Genomic DNA, 21262 nt, shown 5'->3' on the forward strand with positions numbered 1-21262 from the left:
TCTTTTACGAATGAGGGTGCCCTTGCATTTGGCGCATAGATGTTCAGAATTGAAAGTTCTTCTTGGTGGATTTTTCCTTTGACCAGCAAGAAATGTCCTTCTGTGTCTCTTTTGATGACTTTAGGTTGAAAGTCAATTTTATCTGATATTAGAATGGCTACTCCTGCTCGTTTCCTGTGACCATTGGCTTGTAAGATTGTCTTCCAGCCTTTTACTCTAAGGTAGTTTTTATCTTTGACACTGAGGTGTGTCTCCTGTATACAGCAAATTGTAGGGTCCTGTTTCCTTATCCAGTCTGTTAGTCTATGTCTTTCTATTGGGGAATTGAGACCATTGATGTTAAGAGATATGAGGGAATAGTGATTATTACTTCCTGTCATTTTTGATGTTCTTTTTATATTTGAGTGGTTATCTTCTTTTGGGTTTGATGAAGGAAGGTAACTTTCTTGCTTTTTCCAGGGTGTAGTTTCCCTCCTTGTATTGGAGTTTTCCTCCTATTATTCTTTCAGAGCTGGGTTTGTGGAAAGATATTGTGTAAATTTGGTTTTGTCATGGAATATCTTGGTTTCTCCATCTACGGTGAATGAGAGTTTTGCTGGGTATAGTAGTCTTGGCTGACATTTGTGTTCTCTTAGAGTCTGCATGAGATCTGCCCAGGATCTTCTAGCTTTCATGGTCTCTGGTGAGAAGTCTGGTGTGATTCTGATAGGTTTTCCTTTATATGTTAGTTGGCCTTTCTCTCTTACTGCCTTTAATATTCTTTCTTTGTTTAGTACATTTGGGGTTTTGATTATTATGTGACGGGAGGTATTTCTGCTCAGGTCCAGTCTGTTTGGAGTTCTGTAGGCTTCTTGTATATTTATAGGCATCTCTCTCTTTAAGTTAGGAAAGTTTTCTTCCATAATTTTGTTGAAGATATTTGCTGGCCCTTTTTGTTGTAAATCTTCACTCTCATCTATACCTATAATCCTTAGGTTTGGTCTTCTCATTGTATCCTGAATTTCCTGGATGTTTTGGGATACAAGCTTTTTGCATTTTGCATTTTCTTTGACAGTTGAGTCAATGGTTTCTATGGTATCTTCGGCATCTGAGATTCTTTCTTCCATCTCTTGTATTCTGTTGTTTATATTTGCATCTATGGCCCCTGATTTCTTCTCAAGGTTTTCTATCTCCAAAGTTGTCTCCCTTTGTGATTTCTTAGTTGTTTCTACTTCTGTTTTTAGGTCCAGGATGGTTTTGCTCAGTTCCATCATTTGTTTGTCTGTGTTTTCCTGTAATTCTTTAAGAGATTTTTGTGTTTCCTCTTTCATGACTTCTACCTGTATTTGTTTACATTTGTTATTTGTTTACATTTCAAATGTTATCCCTTCCCAGTCTCCCCTCCATGAACCCTTCACTCTATTCCCCTTTGCCCTTGTGATTATTTTTTATTATGTATAAATTTATCTTTTGCTCAAAGAAGTTTTTTTTTTGGAGACATGTAGTACTTTGGAGACATGTAGACAGGGTCTTGTCTCTGTGTCTCTTGGCTGGTGATGTTTAGGGTGGAATACTTGGTTGGCATTTTGTGTGAAGTTTTTCAGACATGTTTATAAGCTGAGATGATACCCCATTTCTTTAATTATTAATTAATTAATTAAGTAAGTAATTGAATGTTTGGGTGCATCCATCCTTTCACTCCTGTCTTATGTTGGAGTGTTTTGTGTAAGGACATGCTGGGTGGCACTCTTCAGGGAAGATGGTGCAAGAAGTCACCAGGATTTCCACCTTTCCTGAGGCCAGTGTGCAATAACACAAATATTTTTTTTTCTTAAAAGCAAAATAAACAAGAAATAACAATAAGGCTTACAAGATAGAGCACAAAATGTCTTGAGGGCAGGGGAATCCCTTAATTGAACAGCAGTGATAGGGTCAGTGGGGAAACAAGGTCAGAAGTAGACAGTTATGGAAGATATGAAGGTGACTGATGTGTGTGAAATACCTCCAATAAGCTCCTATGTTGGGAGACATTCTCAATCTGTGCCACTATTTTGGAAGTTTCTGGGATCTTTAGGGTGTGAGACTTGGCTGGAGAAACTATAGGTCACATGGATGGTGCGTGAGGGCTTCTGGCTTCTTCTTGCATTTTATTCTGCATTTACTCTCACAGGTATGTGTCTCCTGCCACATAGTTCTACAGTCATGCTGCTTCCGTACCATAGACCCAGAAGGGAGGTAGCTAACCAGACTGGAGCTATGGTAATTCTTTTCTTCCAAGCATTACTGTCAATTTTTGGCAGTGACAAGGAGAGTTTTAATAATCAAGTGATAGATAAGTGTCATTGTTCAAAGTAGTCTAAAGGAGGAAGGACGGTGGTGAGGGTTGCCATCTTTGCCCCCTACAGCAGAACACATTTTGAGTACAGCATATAACTGTTTTCTTTAGGAGAATGATTGCCACATTCTACTAAGACATTAGATATATGGTGAATAATTAAAATATTTTAAATGTATTTTAATTGACACATACTAGTTATACGGTGTTTGTGGAGAAGAACATCGATTTTAGTGCATCCACACAATATGTAATCATTAAATTGGATTAATATGCATATCTGTTTCCAGATCGTTACTTTGAAGTATTCAATTAAGTCTTGTCAACTGTAATTATATTGTTTTATAGAACATTACAGGGTTATTTTTTATTTTTGAGATTGTATATAACTACGTTTTTCCTTCCCTTTCTTTCCTCTAAACCTGCCTGTTATCCTTTAAATCTATGACCTTTTATTTTCACTAATTGTTATTGCATGTATATGTATATGTGTATGTGTATGCATATGTACACACACACACACACACACACACACACACTCACACACACACACACACTCCTAAATATAATCTGTTCAATCCATGTAATATTACTTGCATGTACTTTTTCAGTGCTCATCACTTGTTAAAGGACAATCGATTAGTGTGCTCTTTACTAGGGAGAACCCTTCCACCAATCCCAGCTTTGCATTTTCGCCTACAGTTCTTAGTGTAGGTTTGAGGCCTTATGGGCTTTTCCTGTCCATCTTTGGCACGTCCACCGATGCCATCCTTGTCCAGTTCACAAATGGGCAGTCATGCTTATGAGTTATTTTCCACATGCTCTTGTCCCCCACTAACCTCTCTGTCTCTCGTTACCCACATGTTTCTCATGCTTAGATGATCTTCATTTTGATATACATTGTCTTGAACAGCACTCTCTGAATGAAATATATCACACTTCACACAGACTTGTTTAAATGTATGTATTTATTTGTTTTTAGTTTATTCTTCCTCATATATTACATCCTGACCACAGTTTTCCTTTCCTCCTTTTCTCTTCATTTCCCACCCCCACCAACTCCTTCTCTGTTTCCCATCAGAAAAGGGCAAGCCTTCCAGAGATAGCAACCAAACATGGCACATCAACTTGAAATAAGACGAGGCTCCTCCCCTTATATTAAGGCTGGATGAGGCAGTCCAGTACAAGGAAGGGTCCCAAAGCAGGAAAAAAGAGTCTGAGCCAGCCCCACTCCCGCTGTTAGAAGTCCCCCAAGAAGACCAAGCTATACAACCTATTATACAGAGGACCTAAGTCAGGTCCACGCAGACAAGTTTAAATTCTATAGTATCTAGATCCAAAAACATAAAGGAAATTATGACTAATCATGAAACTTATTTTATACAGTATTTCTGTATATTATTAAATGGAAACTTAATTTTGCTGTTTTATAATGCTTAATATAAGGTTAGCAGTGTAACGAACCACACATAATTCAACATTTGAAAATTCTTAGTATTGCCATAGCGCTGCTAGAGACTGTACTGGAGAGTCAGGCATGGGATTTTTGAAAGAAATTTGTACTTAGGATTTTAAAATGGAATCAAATTGAGTTTCTGAGCCTCTTATTTATTTGTTTGTATGGTATCATAATATTAGAAGGATTCCTACATTTTAATGGAAAAGGCTTTTGAGTTTCTGTTGCTGTTATTAAATGAGATAAAAAATACTAGGAGAATATTACATTTTTGATTGACAGTTGCAGAGGCTTCAGCCTTGGTTGGTTGGTTTCCCTGCTTCTGGGACTATTGTAAATCGGAACAGCATGGCATGTGATGTGGCAGAGGAAACTGCCTATTTAATGATATCAGGGGGACAAATAGAAGGAGAAGGAAGAGTAGAATTTCATGGTCTTCTCTTAGAGCAGTGGTTCTCAACCTGTGGATCACAACCCTTTTATGGCTGTACTGACCCTATCACAGGGGTTGTATATCAGATATCCTGCATTTCAGATATTTACACTACAATTCATAACCAAAGTAAAATTAGTCACAAAGTCACAAGGAAAATGATTTTTGCCTGGGAGGGGAGTCAACAAAAAGCGAGGAATTGTATTAAAGGGTCACAGCATTAGGAAGGTCGAGATCCAGTGATCTAGAGCCTACTCTTTACTGATATAACTTCCTCCAAAATGGCCCTACTTCCTGACATTTCTCTACCTTCCAACAGTCCCAGATTGCAGACACTATGCTAAATTCACGGGAATTTCTACAACCTTCAGATCTTAACTTCAGATTAGGATAGGCAAGGCACTGCTAAATCAGCTTGTGTTCTTTTACTCCAGTTGTGAATATTCTTTAAATGTGTGCTCACTTATGAATGTGTCTGTGTGCACATGTATGGACATGCGCACGACACAGCCTGATTGACGCACCATGCACGCTCACAGATGCAACTTGGGTCATAGGGCACTGAGTTGCAAGCACCCCTCTTCACTGAGAGCATGCAGTGGCTGTAAAGGTTTGCCCCCCCTTTATTTCTCAATTTAAATTAAAATGTAATAAAGTTAGTGAGGTGAAAAATTAGAACTGTCATTAAATTTGGTCAGAAACTCACCTGTGATGACTTGAATCCACGCTAAAGCAGATTTATAATAGATAGCAGAGTAAAACACATTTAGACACCAAATTGCAAGAGTGCATTTACTATAAAATAGGGCAGTTGCTTAATTCTTGAGGTACTTACACACCTTACAATGAATCACTAACCTAAATAGACTAATTGTGCTACTCTTTTGTTAAAGACTTTTTAAAGATATTTCTGGTGAGACTACATGTTCAGGAAATAGGCATGGAAGTAACCTCAGTTTCTGGCTTATCACTGTAAGTCTCTTTATGCCTAATTATTCTGGAGAAGAATAAAAGGAAGTCTCTCATTCTGTCTATTATCCTGTCTAAAATCTTTGTTACTCCTTTTTTCTCCCTAAAAGCTATTGTCTCTGATTAGAGAGGTCATGATGACAGGACAGCCCACTCTCGTGTATGAAGTGATGAGATTTCATCTCTAATCTGTGGGTGATAACCGTGATGAGCTGAGGTCCTTTTCCCTGTTTCTTCTTCCTAAATTAGCTTTTCTAAAGCTATCTGTGAATACATTCAAGCTGCAGAGACCAGGAAACTTTTTATAAATCACTATTTGTAATTATTAATTGATTGTATTATACAAAAATCTCGGTGGCTTGTCTGGAGACAAATGAGAGGAGCTCAGGCATTAGCATAAGTTAATCAAGAGAGAGACCATGAGGTCTGTGAAGAGTTTCAAGGAAGACTGGAGGTGACATTGTCTTTAGAAAGAGCAAGACTACATTAGTGGAAGGATGCAATGGCTCATACAAGTATGAGGAGAGCATACAGAGTGTGTTACACAATGTACAGAGGGAGTGGGTGGGGGCACAGAAAGGACAGTTAAACAGACCTGTGGAAGAGAGAGGAGGCTAGAAAAGGCAAGGTTCAAATGGTCCATGGGCCATAGAACCTGAAGAGAAGAGTGAAAGACAGTCCAGGATTGGAAAGTGAGAAGTCGATTCTAATACAAATTCATTCTGAAATAATTAGAACCATTGTGCTTTATGGGTGATGATATATCACCAAGACAGAAGACTTTAGAGACCCATGCTGCGAAACACTGCCAAAAGCTTGAAGCAATGTGAGGCTCCCATGAACCTCCTTGCAACATGCTTATGTCTTCAAATATGCCTTGAGTGATGGGAAGCAGAGTCATACATAGGATGACAGGATTGGACTTGGATTTTGGAGCATCTGGATAGTTGTACTATGTGACTGTATTTAGAGCTTAACATCAGAAATCCTGTTGGAAACGGCAGATGCATATGTACCCAGAGGCACCAATGCTGGGATTTTCTGGGATTCAACAGATTTAAAAGGCTCAACCCACCAAATCAGCCATGCTAGTGGTCATGCCTGACTCTGATAGCAGTTGATGAGAGTCCACAGCCCTTCCCATAAAATGCAAGGATGCTATGTGTGTCATAGGCTGTGGACTAGGAATTCGTCTGTGTGGTTGGTGGTCAGAAGTAGTAACAGGTATGTGTCTGTGGGGTTGGCTCAGAGTTTTAGCATCCTTGTCTCTCTCACAATCTCTTCTGGTGACTCTTCTCTCTGGTTGTGAAAATAATGGATTATAAAGGAGTATGGGTAGCTAGGTGTGACATACGCCAGTGATTTGATAGATAGAGTCTTCCTGCATATTGATTTATTAGGAGAGATTTAACAGCTCAGGTACTAATATTTAATTTGTTATTTATAACAAATTTTGATCTATTATAGAATTATTGCCAGAGAAGGCTGAACCCTGGTAGTTCTGAAGACACAGTGAGAAATTGGTGGCATGGCTTCAGTTAGGTGGAAAGAATGTTTGCTGTCAGTCACCCCTGTAACATTGAACTGACATTTGATCTGCCCTCAAATACTAGTTTATTTTAGGTTAATAGAGAATTCATTTGGGAATCTACATAGTTTCTTCATTATCTCTCTTCGGAAGGATGTCAAGAAAACCTTGATTGCCTTCTCCTCTGGTGAGTGGGAGAATGTTATGCAATTCATAGAACCTCTGATCCCAGTGGTCAGTGTCTTAGTTAGGGTTTCCATTTTTGTGAAGAGACATCATGACTATAACAACTCTTATAAGGAAACTATTATTTATTTGAAGCTGGCTTACAGTTTCAGAAGTCTAGTCCATTATCATCAAGGTGGAAAGTTTGCCAGTGTCCAGGCAGACACGGTGCTGAAAGATTCAAGAGTTCTACAACTCTATATGAAGACAGTCAGGAGGATGCTCTCTTCCCCACTGGGTGGAGCGTGGGCATTAGGAGACCTCAAAGCCTACCCCCAAAGTGATATACTCCAACAAAGCCGCACCTCCTAATAGTACCACTTCCCATGGGCCAAGTATATTCAAACCACCAGTCAATCTGCTACAGACAAGGTATGTGACTCACCTGTTTCATTTCTCTGCAGATTTTATCAAGATTTCTCTATAGAGGCAAGCATCCACTATATTAGGTAGCATTGTAGCAATAATTTTGGGGCTATTTATTTCATTATTTGTTAAAAAGTTCCCATATGAACATAGATTCTTAGTATATTTTGAAAGATAGTGCCTTGCTGGACTACCCAATATTACACAGATAAGTCATTGATCTTACCCGTCATTTTATGTGGGTAAAATGATAGCCACATGAAGCCAAATGTACTCAGAGAGGAGTAGTGTGTCAGTTGTATATACTATTAAGGGCTCTAGGAGAGGAAGTATGCTAAATGAAATTCTAACTGGAGCGATGGCAGTTACTATGGGGTTGCCTAATCCATTACACAGCAAGAACAAAGAATTGAGTGACAGAAAGACAGAACACCAAGATACTGAAAGAGGGAAAGTAAGATCTTTAAACATTCAGGGTGGGAGAAACCTAAGGTGAGGAGTTTGCTAAATGTCGAACCCTGTACCTTCTTACTGTTTTCCCACAGAGCCTTCTGGGAACAAAAGCCTACAAACAAGGAGTTCGCCTTAGCTTTTCCTGACTAGTTATGTTGTTTTAACCTCCATCCCTTAAAAAAGTCTGTTTTAGAAGTCTTATAACAAAGTGTCTGTTAACAATAATAAAGGCAAACAATTATATATTCTTGGATACACAGAATTTTCTGCCATAGCACTGGAATAGATGTCATCCCATTCAGATGACACATGTGATCTGACACCTGTGGGTATCAGCTGATCAGTATAAGCTATCACTTAAATTGGAATTTAAGTGATATCCTAAGTCACAAAATACAAAAGCTAATATCCAATATATACAAAGAACTCAAGAAGTTAGACCCCAGAAAACCAGATAACCCTATTAAAAATGGGGTACAGAGTTAAACAAAGAATTCTCACCTGAAGAACTTTGGATGGCGGAGAAACATCTTAAAAATTGCTCAAATTCATTAGTCATTAGGGAAATGCAAATCAAAACAACCCTGAGATTTCACCTTATACCAGTCAGAATGGCTAAGATTAAAAACTCAGGAGACAGCAGGTGTTGGCGAGGATGTGGAGAAAGAGGAACACTCCTCCACTGCTGGTGGGGTTGCAAATTGGTACAACCACTCTGGAAATCAGTCTGGCGGTTCCTCAGAAAACTGGGCACGTCACTCCCGAAAGATCCTGCTATACCATTCCTGGGCATATACCCAGAGGATTCCCCAGCATGTAATAAGGATATATGCTCCACTATGTTCATAGCAGCTCTATTTATAATAGCCAGAAGCTGGAAAGAACCCAGGTATCCCTCAACAGAAGAATGGATGCAAAAAATGTGGTATATCTACACAATGGAGTACTATTCAGCCATTAGAAACAATGAATTCATGAAATTCTTAGGCAATGGACGGAACTGGAGAACATCATACTAAGTGAGGTAACCCAGTCTCAAAAGATCAATCATGGTATGCACTCACTAATAAGTGGATATTAACCTAGAAAACTGGAATACCCAAAACATAATCCACACATCAAATGAGGTACAAGAAGAACAGAGGAGTGGCTCCTGGTTCTGGAAAGACTCAGTGTAGTAATATAAGGTAAAAACAAGAACAGGGAAGTGGGAAGGGGCGGGTGGGAGAACAGGGGGAGGGAAGGGGGCTAATGTGACTTTCTCGGGGAGTGGGGGGCCAGAAAAGGGGAAATCATTTGAAATGTAAATTAAAAAATATATCGAATAATAAAAAAAGAAGAAAAAAAAGTTGTTTCCTGTTTTGTTTTCTTTTTTTAAAAAATCCCTGTAAAAAGAAGAGTAGAATAACAATTATGCTTAATAAATACGATTAGCAAAATCTGATAATCAGTGGTCCTACCATGGGTAATCATGTTTTCAGGTGAAATTAGTCTCTCTAATCACAATGTCTAAGTCATATTTATAAATCTTGCTCATACGCATGGCTGTGGGCTATGGGAACGATTTTCTGCTCAATACTGTAATAGATTACATCACATAATTTCTGCTCAATGTATGTGGTGTTTTAAGAGACGATTGGGTTACTCTTTTCAAATAGTGGGTCTGCAAACAGGATAATCTTTCAACTTCATCAAAAATACTTGCATCTGAGAGTTAGCCACTTGGCTATTTATTGACTTTATTTTTTTCTATCCATGCCTGGCAATTGATAAGCTCATGGAGAAAATGATAACTGCCCCAGAGTTGTGACTGAGTTTTGCTGAAACTTGTGGGTTTATGTCCAGTTTGCATGCTTTAGCCAGTTTTCTGAATAGCTAATTGCAGAGAGATATCTAAAATATTTAAATCTGGTTATCATTATTTGGGGGAACAGGTGGCATTTTGTGTCAAAGCTTCAACTTACAGGAGTCACTGAAGCAAACTTGCAGTCAGTGCACACTCTTCTAGCGGCAGTTCCAGCGTAAGACAAGGAGCCACCCCACAGGGTCTGTCTGGGGGAAGCTTTGGTGAACACTAGATTCTGATCCTTTCCTAAATTGTCAGCACCATCATTCCAGTAGGACAGAGTTTAGAATATGGACTAAGAGATTGCATTTTCTTCTCTATATTCCTTTTGTTTTTGTTTTATGGCAATGAAGATATTGGTTTAAGCAGTATGAACAATATTTTTATATATACCCAGTTATCTTGGTGGGAATATGCTTAAGTAGAGCTTGTTACTAAAATCAGAAAAATGGCACTTCTAAGGTAACACGATTTAAAGAGAAACAAGAAACTTTGTATTCCATAATGCACGGGGTTGTATCATTAACTTTCTAGTACCTGATAAATGTTTAACAACAATGCTATCCTTTAAAAGGGCAATTTCATCTGGGATAAGGTCTAAAGAATATCCTTTAAATTTTTTTTCTAAAAAAAAATGAAGACCCAATCTTCATACTAATATATAATTGGATACATATAGACTGCTTCTTTTTCAGGTTATGTTTGATTTAAAGTGGTATTTGAACACTGAAGGCCAGGAAGTCAAGTTCATAATAGGGAGATGTTTATTTAGAAAACACACAAATCTGATATGTAAACCTTGATGATTGCAACTTCAGTATTTCTACTGATGTGCTGGCGTAGCATCAGACAATTTTCTACATGGGTACTTACACATTACCAGTGTTATCTCATCAAACAAAAAGAGAAGGTCTGACACTCATGAAGTCCAGTATGAACTGGATCTTAAACAGGATAGGCAATTTTTGTTTAGCATCATGTTTCTATTTATTAGTTTATTTTCAAAATTATTTAGACAGGGTCTTATTATGTCACCTGACTGGCCTGGAATCTCTGTGTAGACAGGCCAGCATTAACCCACCAGTATCTCCTGAGTTTATAATTAAAGTCATGTGCTACCATATGCAGCTGTGTTTTTTTCTTATGGTAGAGAAATATTTAATCATTTGTTCTACTAAAAATTGGAAACTTGAAGGGCAAATCAAAATCCCATGTTTCAAGATTGCTGGGAAGATACTTTCTGGTTGTCAAATAAGCAAATAGTTGCCACAACTTACTAATTTTTGATGCCTGATTTAGTCTGAGGCTATTTGGGTGGTTTAAGGGCTCTATAGGATTCAAGGGGAACAGGTGTCACTGATAAGGAAGCTGTGTTCACAGTGAAAAGAACATTGGGCCATTCCTGAGAATTTTGCATTCTCTGCTTCTGACTTCCAACTTGGTTTTCAGTAGTTCTTCTAGCTCACTCGGATGCTTTATAACCATGGGCTGTTAGAACTGAAGACTGTGTGGAAGATGTACCTGGAACTATCTAGATCAGTTTGTCTCCTCTAAGGTTCTGGGGTCCCTGTAGCCTGTCTGAAGATAATCCATGTGCCACAGTCACTCCTTTATTTCTATTTATTTCACACAATGCTGAGCCTTGTCAGGGTTTCCATTCCAGCCTTGTGATTGCCTTTCCTCCTTGTCCTTTCTGCATGTCTTGCATCAATATCTCTTACTCAAGCTCTAGCATGTAAACCAGCATGTAGCTAAAATAGACAAGCAGGTAATTTTCATGTGAGTAAATACCATAGCCTCTCCATGTAGACCAGAATTATGTATGTATTTTGTATAACATATAGGAATTTAAATTAGTAGGAACCAAGGCTCTCGATGTATAAAGAATGAATAGAATTCCCATTTTATGTAGTTTGTTTTGTTTTAACATGTTATTGATTCTTTGTTTCACATCATGCACCCAAGACTCAATCATCTTTCCAGTCCCTTGTATCTGTCCTCTGACCATGTAGCCTCCCATGTAAAATAAACAACACAGAAACCAACAAATACAAAAGAATTCAACCAAAACAAAACAATGCCTCAAAAACATAGGGAAGCTGTAGCATGTCACAGTATGTCTTACTATACCTCTGTCTGTCCACACATCTTCACTAGCAAATGTTTATTGCAATGTGTCATTAGTCTGGTTCAAGAACTCTTGTTTCTGTGTCACCATAAATATGAGATCCTCACAGTGGCCTCTGCTACCTTGTTGTTGCCCTGTGTCATGGAGATCCTGCAGCTTTGAATCAGTAGGACTAGCTCATTCATGTACTCCAACAATTCACAGATAATGTAGATTTGGGAGTGGGACAACTCAAAGTCCTGTGTCTGGGCCCGGGTGGCAGCTGTGCTGGTCAGTCCTCAGTCCATTATCCACACCACCAGGACAAGCTCTCCAACTCTGTTCTGGCTAGAATACACAATGGCACCATAGGCAGGAGGCAGGGTTCATTCTTCTGCTCTCATGCCTTTTACCAGATCACACCCACCTACATCTCCAGATCCAGATCCACACTACTACACAGTCAATGTGTGAGTGGGTGAGTTGGCCCTGCCCCTCTTGGCTGCAATATTCGGGAGAGCCTTGGTGGAGGGGGCACAGGTGAGCTGGCCTATGAGGGCATGGAAGAGCTGGCCCTACTACTTGTCTGCCATAAGGTCACTGGGGCGATAGCTTTCCTCTCTATTTGCCCCTGCCACCTGGTGAGTGGAGAGCTGGCCCCAAAGTCATTACAGTGGGACAGATGTCCTAGCTACTTGCTGTTTGCAGCCCTTGGGAAAACAGGTCTATTTCACATATTTTAAAAGGTGGTACATAATAGCATCACTGCAAAATAGTAAAGTGTACTAGAGTCAGGTATACCCATGTTTTTTCTAATATATACTAGATATGTGAACATGAGATCATGAATCTCTCCAACATGAATCTATGTTCTTCTGATATTAGAGGCTAATGATCATGTTTAATGTGACTTCGTTCTTGCTTCTTGGTCCCCAATTGCTTGTGTATTGAGAAGTAGGGGGAAGGAAATGGAGGATAACTGTGAGGTCCAGCTCGCTCTATTTCCTTTTACATGCATCAAGTCAGAAGTCTGCCTGTCAGCAGGATCTGTACTGAGGACCAGAGGCAAACACAACTTGCTGTCAGAACTAAGAACTGTGGCTGCTGGCATTGTCTCGTCAACTGCTAAAAAAAAAATAAAATAAAATGAGAGCTTGGTAGACTGCACTCAGGAATCTAAGACTGGAATGGCTGTGACAGCATTGCCAGGAGGCCTTCTTGGGGTTGTGTAGAAAGTCAAAACAGAAGAACACATTTTAGTTTACCCTTTCTCTTTCAGCATAGCTTGGGGAAAGCCTCTTGGTTATAAGCATCACCTCCCAAGCTGTTTCTTCTAGGCAGTTTGCTAATGGCTATGTTTTTTTTTTCATTTTGAAATACTGAATATTTTATTTAAAAACATACCAGATTATATCAGAAGATGGAAGAAAAAAATATGTGAGTCTGAATTCACATTTTGCTAGTTGTTGCTATCTAAAAAGAAGGTTTTATTTGTGGAAAAATTAGGCAAAACTTTATGTTTGTAAGGTATTTTGAAATTCATTTTTTTGGACAAAACATAAACCCATGTGAGGTTGAAAATATCTCTAAGAAAAATCTATATGTATCTGTATATACTCATGTGTCAGCCATTCTATTATTTGTTTAGAAGTGGACTCCATTTTACACAAGTTTTATTTCACAAAGAGAGAAATGGAAGCTTTAATATGTATTGATTGATGTCACTTGAAATTGAATGTTACCAGGCAGGACAGTTTGGTATGAATTCAGGTACATTCTGTCAGGAAGAAATTCACTGCAGAATATTATGTGTCCTACAGAATACTGAGCAGCTGGCGGAAGAAATCATATCTGAATTTCATCAGTGACTGCATTTGTCCGATTAACTGGCCCATTGAAGAAGCTGTATAACCAAATGATAATGAAAGCCAGAAACTTGACCTTGTAGCAAAGCCTCTTCAACACCAGGGGCTTGTACTTGTAAACTATGGGTCTCTGGGTAACAGGGTGTTTGCTGTCTCCCGTGCCAGCAAAATGGAAGCTGTCTAGAGACCCTTTCCTCACATATTGCCATTTCTGAATCAGCCGATCATAGATTCAAGTTGGGTTCAATTTTGTGATTAGAGATACATTATGACTTATGTGGAAGACCCTCAAATATAGGAAACTATCCCAAGGAAGATGAAGTAACAGATGTATTGATTGTTTTGGGCTGCCAAGGGTACTGCTATTCTTGTTTATCCATGGCCAAAAGCTTGTGCAAGAACATGATGCTGTTTCCTCCATACTGACTGCTTGGTAGATTGGCAATGCTAACATCCTTGATAACATACAAAGATGCAGATTCTCAGGGATCATGCCAGGTCCTCTGAAGAAGAGATGCTGGAAGTCAGTCTCAGTGATTTGTGTTGATGAAAATCTCCAGGTGAACCTGATGCCTTAGAGGGACAATCTAGACTTCCTGTGCTGTATAGTACTTCAGTATTTTACCATGATTACTGCTTGGGGAATTTTTTATTTGGGGGAGGGGAGGCTGATGAAATACATGGCATGAAATTCTCAAGAAGTTAATAAAATATTACTTAATCAAAACTAATAGGACATTAACATAAATGTAATCCATGGAGGGTCTTTAACACAATTTCATATAGCTTTTTATATGTGTATTATATTCACATACTGGACTCTAAAATTTTCATAACTTATAATTGGAATATATAAAATAGGAGACAATTTTGGTATAGGTCTTAAAGGGTGATGATGCAATACCAGGCCTTTTAATTCTGCTTGTGATTTTTTCCCCCTTCCCACTTAATTTAGACTTAGACATTATGTGTTGTAATCTGTGTAAGCCTTGGAGGAATTCTCTAGGTTGGCTATTCTCATGCCACGAGGCAAAGGACATTAGTATACATTAGAATGAAGCACATCTTCTTTGGAGTCCTTGGTTTGCTACGTATCTTCAGCTATATCCAGAAGGAACAGGAAATGTTAGAGCATTTCTTACCATGTTAGACTGTCCTACCATTTATTTTATCCATGAAATATTTAATGCACCACCGGTATTGAGAAACATTGAGTTAGTAGTGATCTTTGGATCAGAAATAAAAAAAATAAATAAAAAAGTTGCAATATCAAATGGTCCTCATGCATATCATTTATCACTAACCAACTAGTAAGAGTAGGTTTTTAGTGTTCTTTTAGGTTTAGTAGGTTTAGTAGCTTCTTTTAGAAGACATGGAAGCAGAAGCTATCATTTAGGGTGTAATGACATCACTAGTAGTCATGACATCAGTAATGGTAATGGTATCAGTAGTTATTAAGAGTCTGTTTTGGGATAAGGGCTTTAACTGGTCATTTTAACTGATTATCTTTAAAATTAGTCTATGGTTGGAAGATAGAAGTTGAAGTGCTTGCTGTCTCTGTGCTGACAGAGTTCACACTGTGGTGGGAATATGCAAAGATAAAGTCAATATAATGAATGATATCTTTCTACAAGAATATAGTTCATTCTTATATTTTTGGGGCTGTTATAACAAAATATTTAGAAGTCTTATAGGGAAAATGAATTTATTTCTCATATATCTGGATGCTGGGAAGTTCCTGCTTGGGAATTTAATGGGGATCTACTTGTCCGTAATAGATATGCCTCCTTGTTGTAGTCTCAGAGGTGGCAAGATCTAGCAAGCCCAACCTCCAAACTGATAAGACACATGCCGCAACAAAGCTGGTACGTCTTCTGTAAGGGTGCTGATCCCCTTCACAAGAGTTTAGATCTATGATTTAATCAACTCAAAAACATCCCATGGGTGACTGGATTGTCAAAGTAGAATTTTTCCAGGACACAAAGTTCAGACAGACATTTATTCAGACACGAAGTGTGCTAGGTTCAGTTGACTGCTTCAGTCTACTGTATTATCCAATGAATTCCAAGAGCCCAAATCATTTGTTCAAGGCCAGTGTCTCTAGGAATCCATTGCCATTTGATTCCTGAAGAGTGGAAAATTTGCTGAACAACTGCAGGTAAATTTGGTTGCTCTAGAGAGGAGTTCAAAGCATAGAGTGCATCTCAGGGAGGCATCTTACCGATTGGAAACAGGGACAACTTTGGAATATATCCCCAGTGTGAGGAGAATGAAAGATATAATAGTGGTTCTATCTAACATGTGTTTCTGGACACTAATCACTAGTCTCTGTATCTAGCCATTTGCAGAGCCAGTGAGGGTCATGGCCTTGATCACCCTGAAGTACTCACTCCTCATTATCCCATTACACTGCCCACTGAGTCACCACAGTAATCTTGGATCCATTTTATGAGTAGAGAAAAACCAGTTTTAGAAAAAAAGTACTAACTTATTAGTATCATGCAGATCTGTTGTGTTTTAGAAACAGTTGGACTAAATGCCATATGGATTTTGCTTCAAAGCCATGCCAGACTTTCATTAATTATTGTCAGGGAAAACACCTTCAACTTCAGTGGTGCCAAGTGTGGGTTGATGTTCTATGTGTCAACTGTCTACATTCATGTGGACAAGGTTCAGGTTTTCTCTTCAGCGGTGCAGCTGTGAAGGCCACTGAAGCATAGCTTTTAAGGCTCATTTATTCTGGCAGGCTCTTTAAGAGGTAGTAGTGTGTATGCACTGGAAAAGTGATAATACAGGATATTAGCATTTTGCTGGACCAATTCAAGGTTTTTATGATCAGTGACAGTCAGTACTTCCCCTAGCCCCTACTTAACTCAAATTTTGATTTTTTTAAAAAAAGGATACTAAGCATGATCATAAAGAGATATGATTCAAAATTCAAAAGCTGTTTTCCGTAACATAGAAGGGATAGGACAAGGCTGAGAGAGTGGGAAGGGGAGGGGGAGTTTTGTGGAAGTATGAGAGAAGCATTGTGATAGGACAGGACGTACCTGATGGAGAGAGACTGTTTTCATGAAACCTGTCACTGTGGATCATGAACACATGCCAATAATATTGTTGTTGTTTGTTTTTGCTCATACAATATAGATTCCTTTCCCTTCTCCCAGTCTCCACATCTTTCATCTCCCTCAGAATCCACTCCTCCCTTCAGAAAAGAGCAGGTCTCCCTGTGATATCAATTGAGTGCTGCCTAACAAAATGCAATAAGACAAGACACAACCCCTCATTCCAAGGCTGAATGAGGCCAGCTGGTAGCAGGAAAGGAGATCCGAGCAGGGAAAAGAGTCAGAGACACCTCCGCGCCCACTGCTAGAAGTCCAACGAAAGCCCCAGTTTAAAGAAGGACACCGTGTATGCAGGTGGCCTGATGCAGATCCACTTAGGCGCCATGGCTGCTGCTTCAGGCTCTGTGAGCCCCTATGAGCCCTGCTTAGTTTGCTCTGTGTGCCATGTTCTGGCGTCCTCCAAGTTGCCTATATTTTCTTTTGAGTGTCCTACTTAGGACTCTTCCGTCCCATGGTTCAAGAAACCCAAACAGAAGGATATAAATCGTTTTATGATCCTGCCTCATTAAAATTTCACCTCCACCATACTTATTCTTGTCACACAAGAGAAAAGAAATCAATACCACAGAATACTTCTAGAGTTTAGTACCATGAAACCCACCTCTCAGATGAGTTTGCCAGGGAATCATTTATGTCATACTCTTCTTTATGTCAAGAACAATCTACACATGGGATTATCTCTGCTATATTGGTAATTTTATGTCAAGGAAATGAAACACAGGGACGTAATTGGCTTCATAGGACAAAATTGGTAACTTGGGATAGTATTATGGGAGTGTATTTCTGTCTGCTTCCTCTGATTGCAAACACTATGAAGTTGTTGCTTACTATACCCTAGGGTCATGTTTCTGTGTCTGAGTTTGATACCAGAAGTTTGCTTGGAGGACATGTAGAAGTTTATTTGGCCTATTGTATTAGTTCCCATTTATCTTACCTTGCAAGGATTTCTTCATCAGTTCTTAAGACATTTTAGAGCTCACTGGAAGGCATAGTGCTTGTTTCTTTTAACAAACATAAATTCAGAAATTCTCTGAATGGAGAGGATTCCTCTTATTCAGTAACAGAACTGTGATATTCATTCATTCATTCATTCAATAAAATATAAACAGTATAAAAACCATAAAAAGAAAGGAATACACACACACACACACACACACACACACACATATATTTGCCCTGAAAATTGAAGTGACTAATTGCTATGCAAACACTCCAATCTTACTCACAAATTAGCCTATTATTTCTCTTCCTAGATTCTGAGGACTATCTTCCATCCCATGGTTCAAGAAACCCCCAAACAGTAGGATATAAATCGTTTTATGATCCAGACTCATATTAAAATTTCACCTCCACCATACTTATTCTTGTCACACAAGAGAAAAGAAAAGCAAGCAAACAAACAAAAACAACAAAGAAACAAAACCATGAAGGTTAACCCAGATAAAGGGAATCAGGCTTTACCGCTCTCTTTGAGATCCAGCAGGTGTGTTACAAAGAGCATATGGGGAAAAAAGAAATGTGGTTTTCAACATGGTTGGAAATCAAAGGCTATTATCCTGAACTAAGGAATTGGATGCTAGTAAGACCTGAGGACTGAGATTTGCTCTTAATGATTGTTCTGTGGGCTTACTGTGATTTTTTGTATTAGGAGTTTGTAAAAGTAGGTTTTGTTCTTTGTTGTCTTTGCATTTGTGTGTTTATATGCAGGTATGTGCATATATACATTATATGTATATGTTCATATGTGCATACATGCGGAAGCCAGAGGATCACCTGTGGTGTCAAAGCTGCTCACTATTGATTTTGAGGCAATGTCTGTGCTTGTACTTACCAAATAGGCTGGGCCGGATGGTCAGTGAACCCCATTTGTCCTTGCTGCTTTATTGGGTTTAGGAATGTGTACTATACCACCCAGCATGTTTTAAATATTGGTTTTGGGGGCTCAAGACCATGCCTTTCATGTTACAAGGTAGCCACATTACCCACCAAGCTATCTCTCTACCCCTACTACCATTTTCTTAATCAGACATAACTGATTTATTGAGTTTCTAAGCTGCTATTGGTCAATTTTATATGATTTCTTTAAGCATCTGTTTAAAAGTCTATCAAAATACAAATTGCAAAAACTGCCTTTTCTGATACAATAGACCATTGTAAGGTTGTCAATTCTTCTGCATTCAGGAAGTATCAGCAGTGAGAACAGAGTGTACGGTACTGCAAATATATCCCTACCTATTCCCTTACTCTAAGAACTATATGCTAAACCTCATAGCATAGCAAGAAAACCAGCATTTTGTCAAAATCCTGTATGTGTTGTGTATTGAGGATATAATTAGTCATACAATAGAGCTGTATACTGAGGCCTTTATGAGATTTTTAGTATGAAAGATTAAACATCAATCAGATAAACAATCATACACATGAGAAGCTTAAAGTAAAGTAGGTAGGTAGGTTCTAGAAAGGAGAACAAAGGAAATGTGACAAAGGCACATAGTGCCTCAGGCCATCAGAGGACACTTATCAGTGATGCATGATGCTTCCCATCAGTGGCGATTTATACAGCTCTGACTTATGTCAGTAGCTTTAGTGGTTCGGGCATGCACTCAATACCTGTAAGCTCTAGCTACATTAACTTTAGAAAATAATCAACTATATATGACAGTGAATAGATTTTTTTTCCAAAGGCATTTGAAGAGCTTGCTTTTACTAGCTGTGATTTTTAATATGTAGATAGGACTGACACATTGTAAAGATGGCTTCAAAATAGTATTGTCTAGTGGGTTCTCTAGATTGTTTAACAAATATGTGAACTTTTTCTACCTAGGGAATAAGAACAACCTGTCTTTCTGATCTTGCAAGTTAGAGAGTCAGGGGTTTAGCCCATGGAAAGAATTAGGAAATATTTTCTGTCTTCTTTTTGGTAAAAATACTTAGGGAATAATCCTCAGAGGTGATGTATGCATTTTAGAAGTTCTATCTCCAGAACCCACATGCTTGAAAGAGAGAACCAACTCTCCAAATTTCCTTCCAGTGTCCTAGAGCATAAATAATTCATGGAGTCCTTTTAAACAAAGGAATTATGTTTGATATAAGAAAGTTGTGATTTGAGATTTTATTTTTGTTTGTCAGTTACCAAACATCATTGCATATTTGCTGTTAGCTTCTGAGCCTCAGTTTCTGTAAGATAGGAATAAACAGGGTAAATACTATATAATCTGTACAGATTCTAAAGCATGGCACCACTATATAACCTTATCTCTCAATGAATTTAGGTCAATTGAAATTTATCTCTGGCTCAAGCCTTTCTTTCTTAGTTATAGCCAATTTCCTTTAACCATTGATTGAAAAGTGATACTGGTGTTTGAGGTCTGGGTTGGGGCTGGGTCATGTAAATCAAACTGTTGTGGTCCTTTCAGTACTCATTTATAATTTCACGGCTAATCAGAGTGTTATGATCCATAGTAACTGTTTAAAATAATATACATATAGGTCATGTTGCTCATTTATAATGTTGAACATGGAACAAGGCTTGGTATGACATGAAACAGCCTACCATGCCCATGACACCATCTCATCTTTTCCTACATGTGACTCTCAAATGTGTATTTGTTTCCTTTCTGCTCTATTTAATGAAAAAAAATTCATGTTTTTCACCCTGAGGACTATCAATCCTTGTTTTCTCAATCACTGCTTCTGAGATTGCATTTCCATCTTAGTGTCTTCTCTGTGGTACCATTGTCGTATGAGATAGATACCTATTGTCTTTTAAAATTAAGCCTGCATCTAGTTTAGCAGGAAGTTGAAAGATGTTAGAAATTAAATTGAAAATAAAAAAAATAGGATTAGCTTATCTTCTCTGATAAATAAAAGGAATTGTAGTCTGTATTTGTGTCAATTTATTTTCTATACCTAAGAGATAAAAAGGTCAACTTCCTGCGAGTAATTATTAACATAATATGAACTATGGGGGTTAATTTCGATTGTTGCTTTAATAATAAGTTTATATCATAGAAGCCTAAAGTTAAAAACAGTAACAGAACTTGAGGAAGACTGAGAACCATGTAGAATATGATCTTCAGATATTTTTAAAATTATTTTCACTGTTTTTATATTTTTCTCTGATACAAAGATTGATGGGTAAGACATACCTTGAATTCTGTTTGCTGTCCATGGTTCCAACTTTAGCATTATCTGGGTACATTGGGAAAAGATATCCCTTCTCTGCCTGATCACATGTCTGTGACAAGAGACACAATCCTGGCTATTTCTTTTATTATTATTATTATTATTATTATTATTATTATTATTTTCATTGCTCTATGGTTGTAGGTGGGGTGATAGTGATGGTGTACTTCTGGATACCAGAGGAAAATTTTGTAGAGTCGATTCTCTTCTTCTACCTCTATGTGAGTTTTGGGGGTGGGAGGCAGATCACCATGCTCCAGTGGGAAGCACTTCCAACTGCTGAGCTATGTCACTGACCTGTGGATATTTTAAAAGCTTGTTAGTAACTCTACCTGAAGATAAGGCTGAGAGATTCTGGCATGAACCTGAACATCAGGTACTCTAAAGTGC

The sequence above is a fragment of the Apodemus sylvaticus genome, chromosome 20 (genome assembly GCF_947179515.1).
Source record: "Apodemus sylvaticus chromosome 20, mApoSyl1.1, whole genome shotgun sequence".
Classification (NCBI taxonomy): Eukaryota; Metazoa; Chordata; class Mammalia; order Rodentia; family Muridae; genus Apodemus; species Apodemus sylvaticus.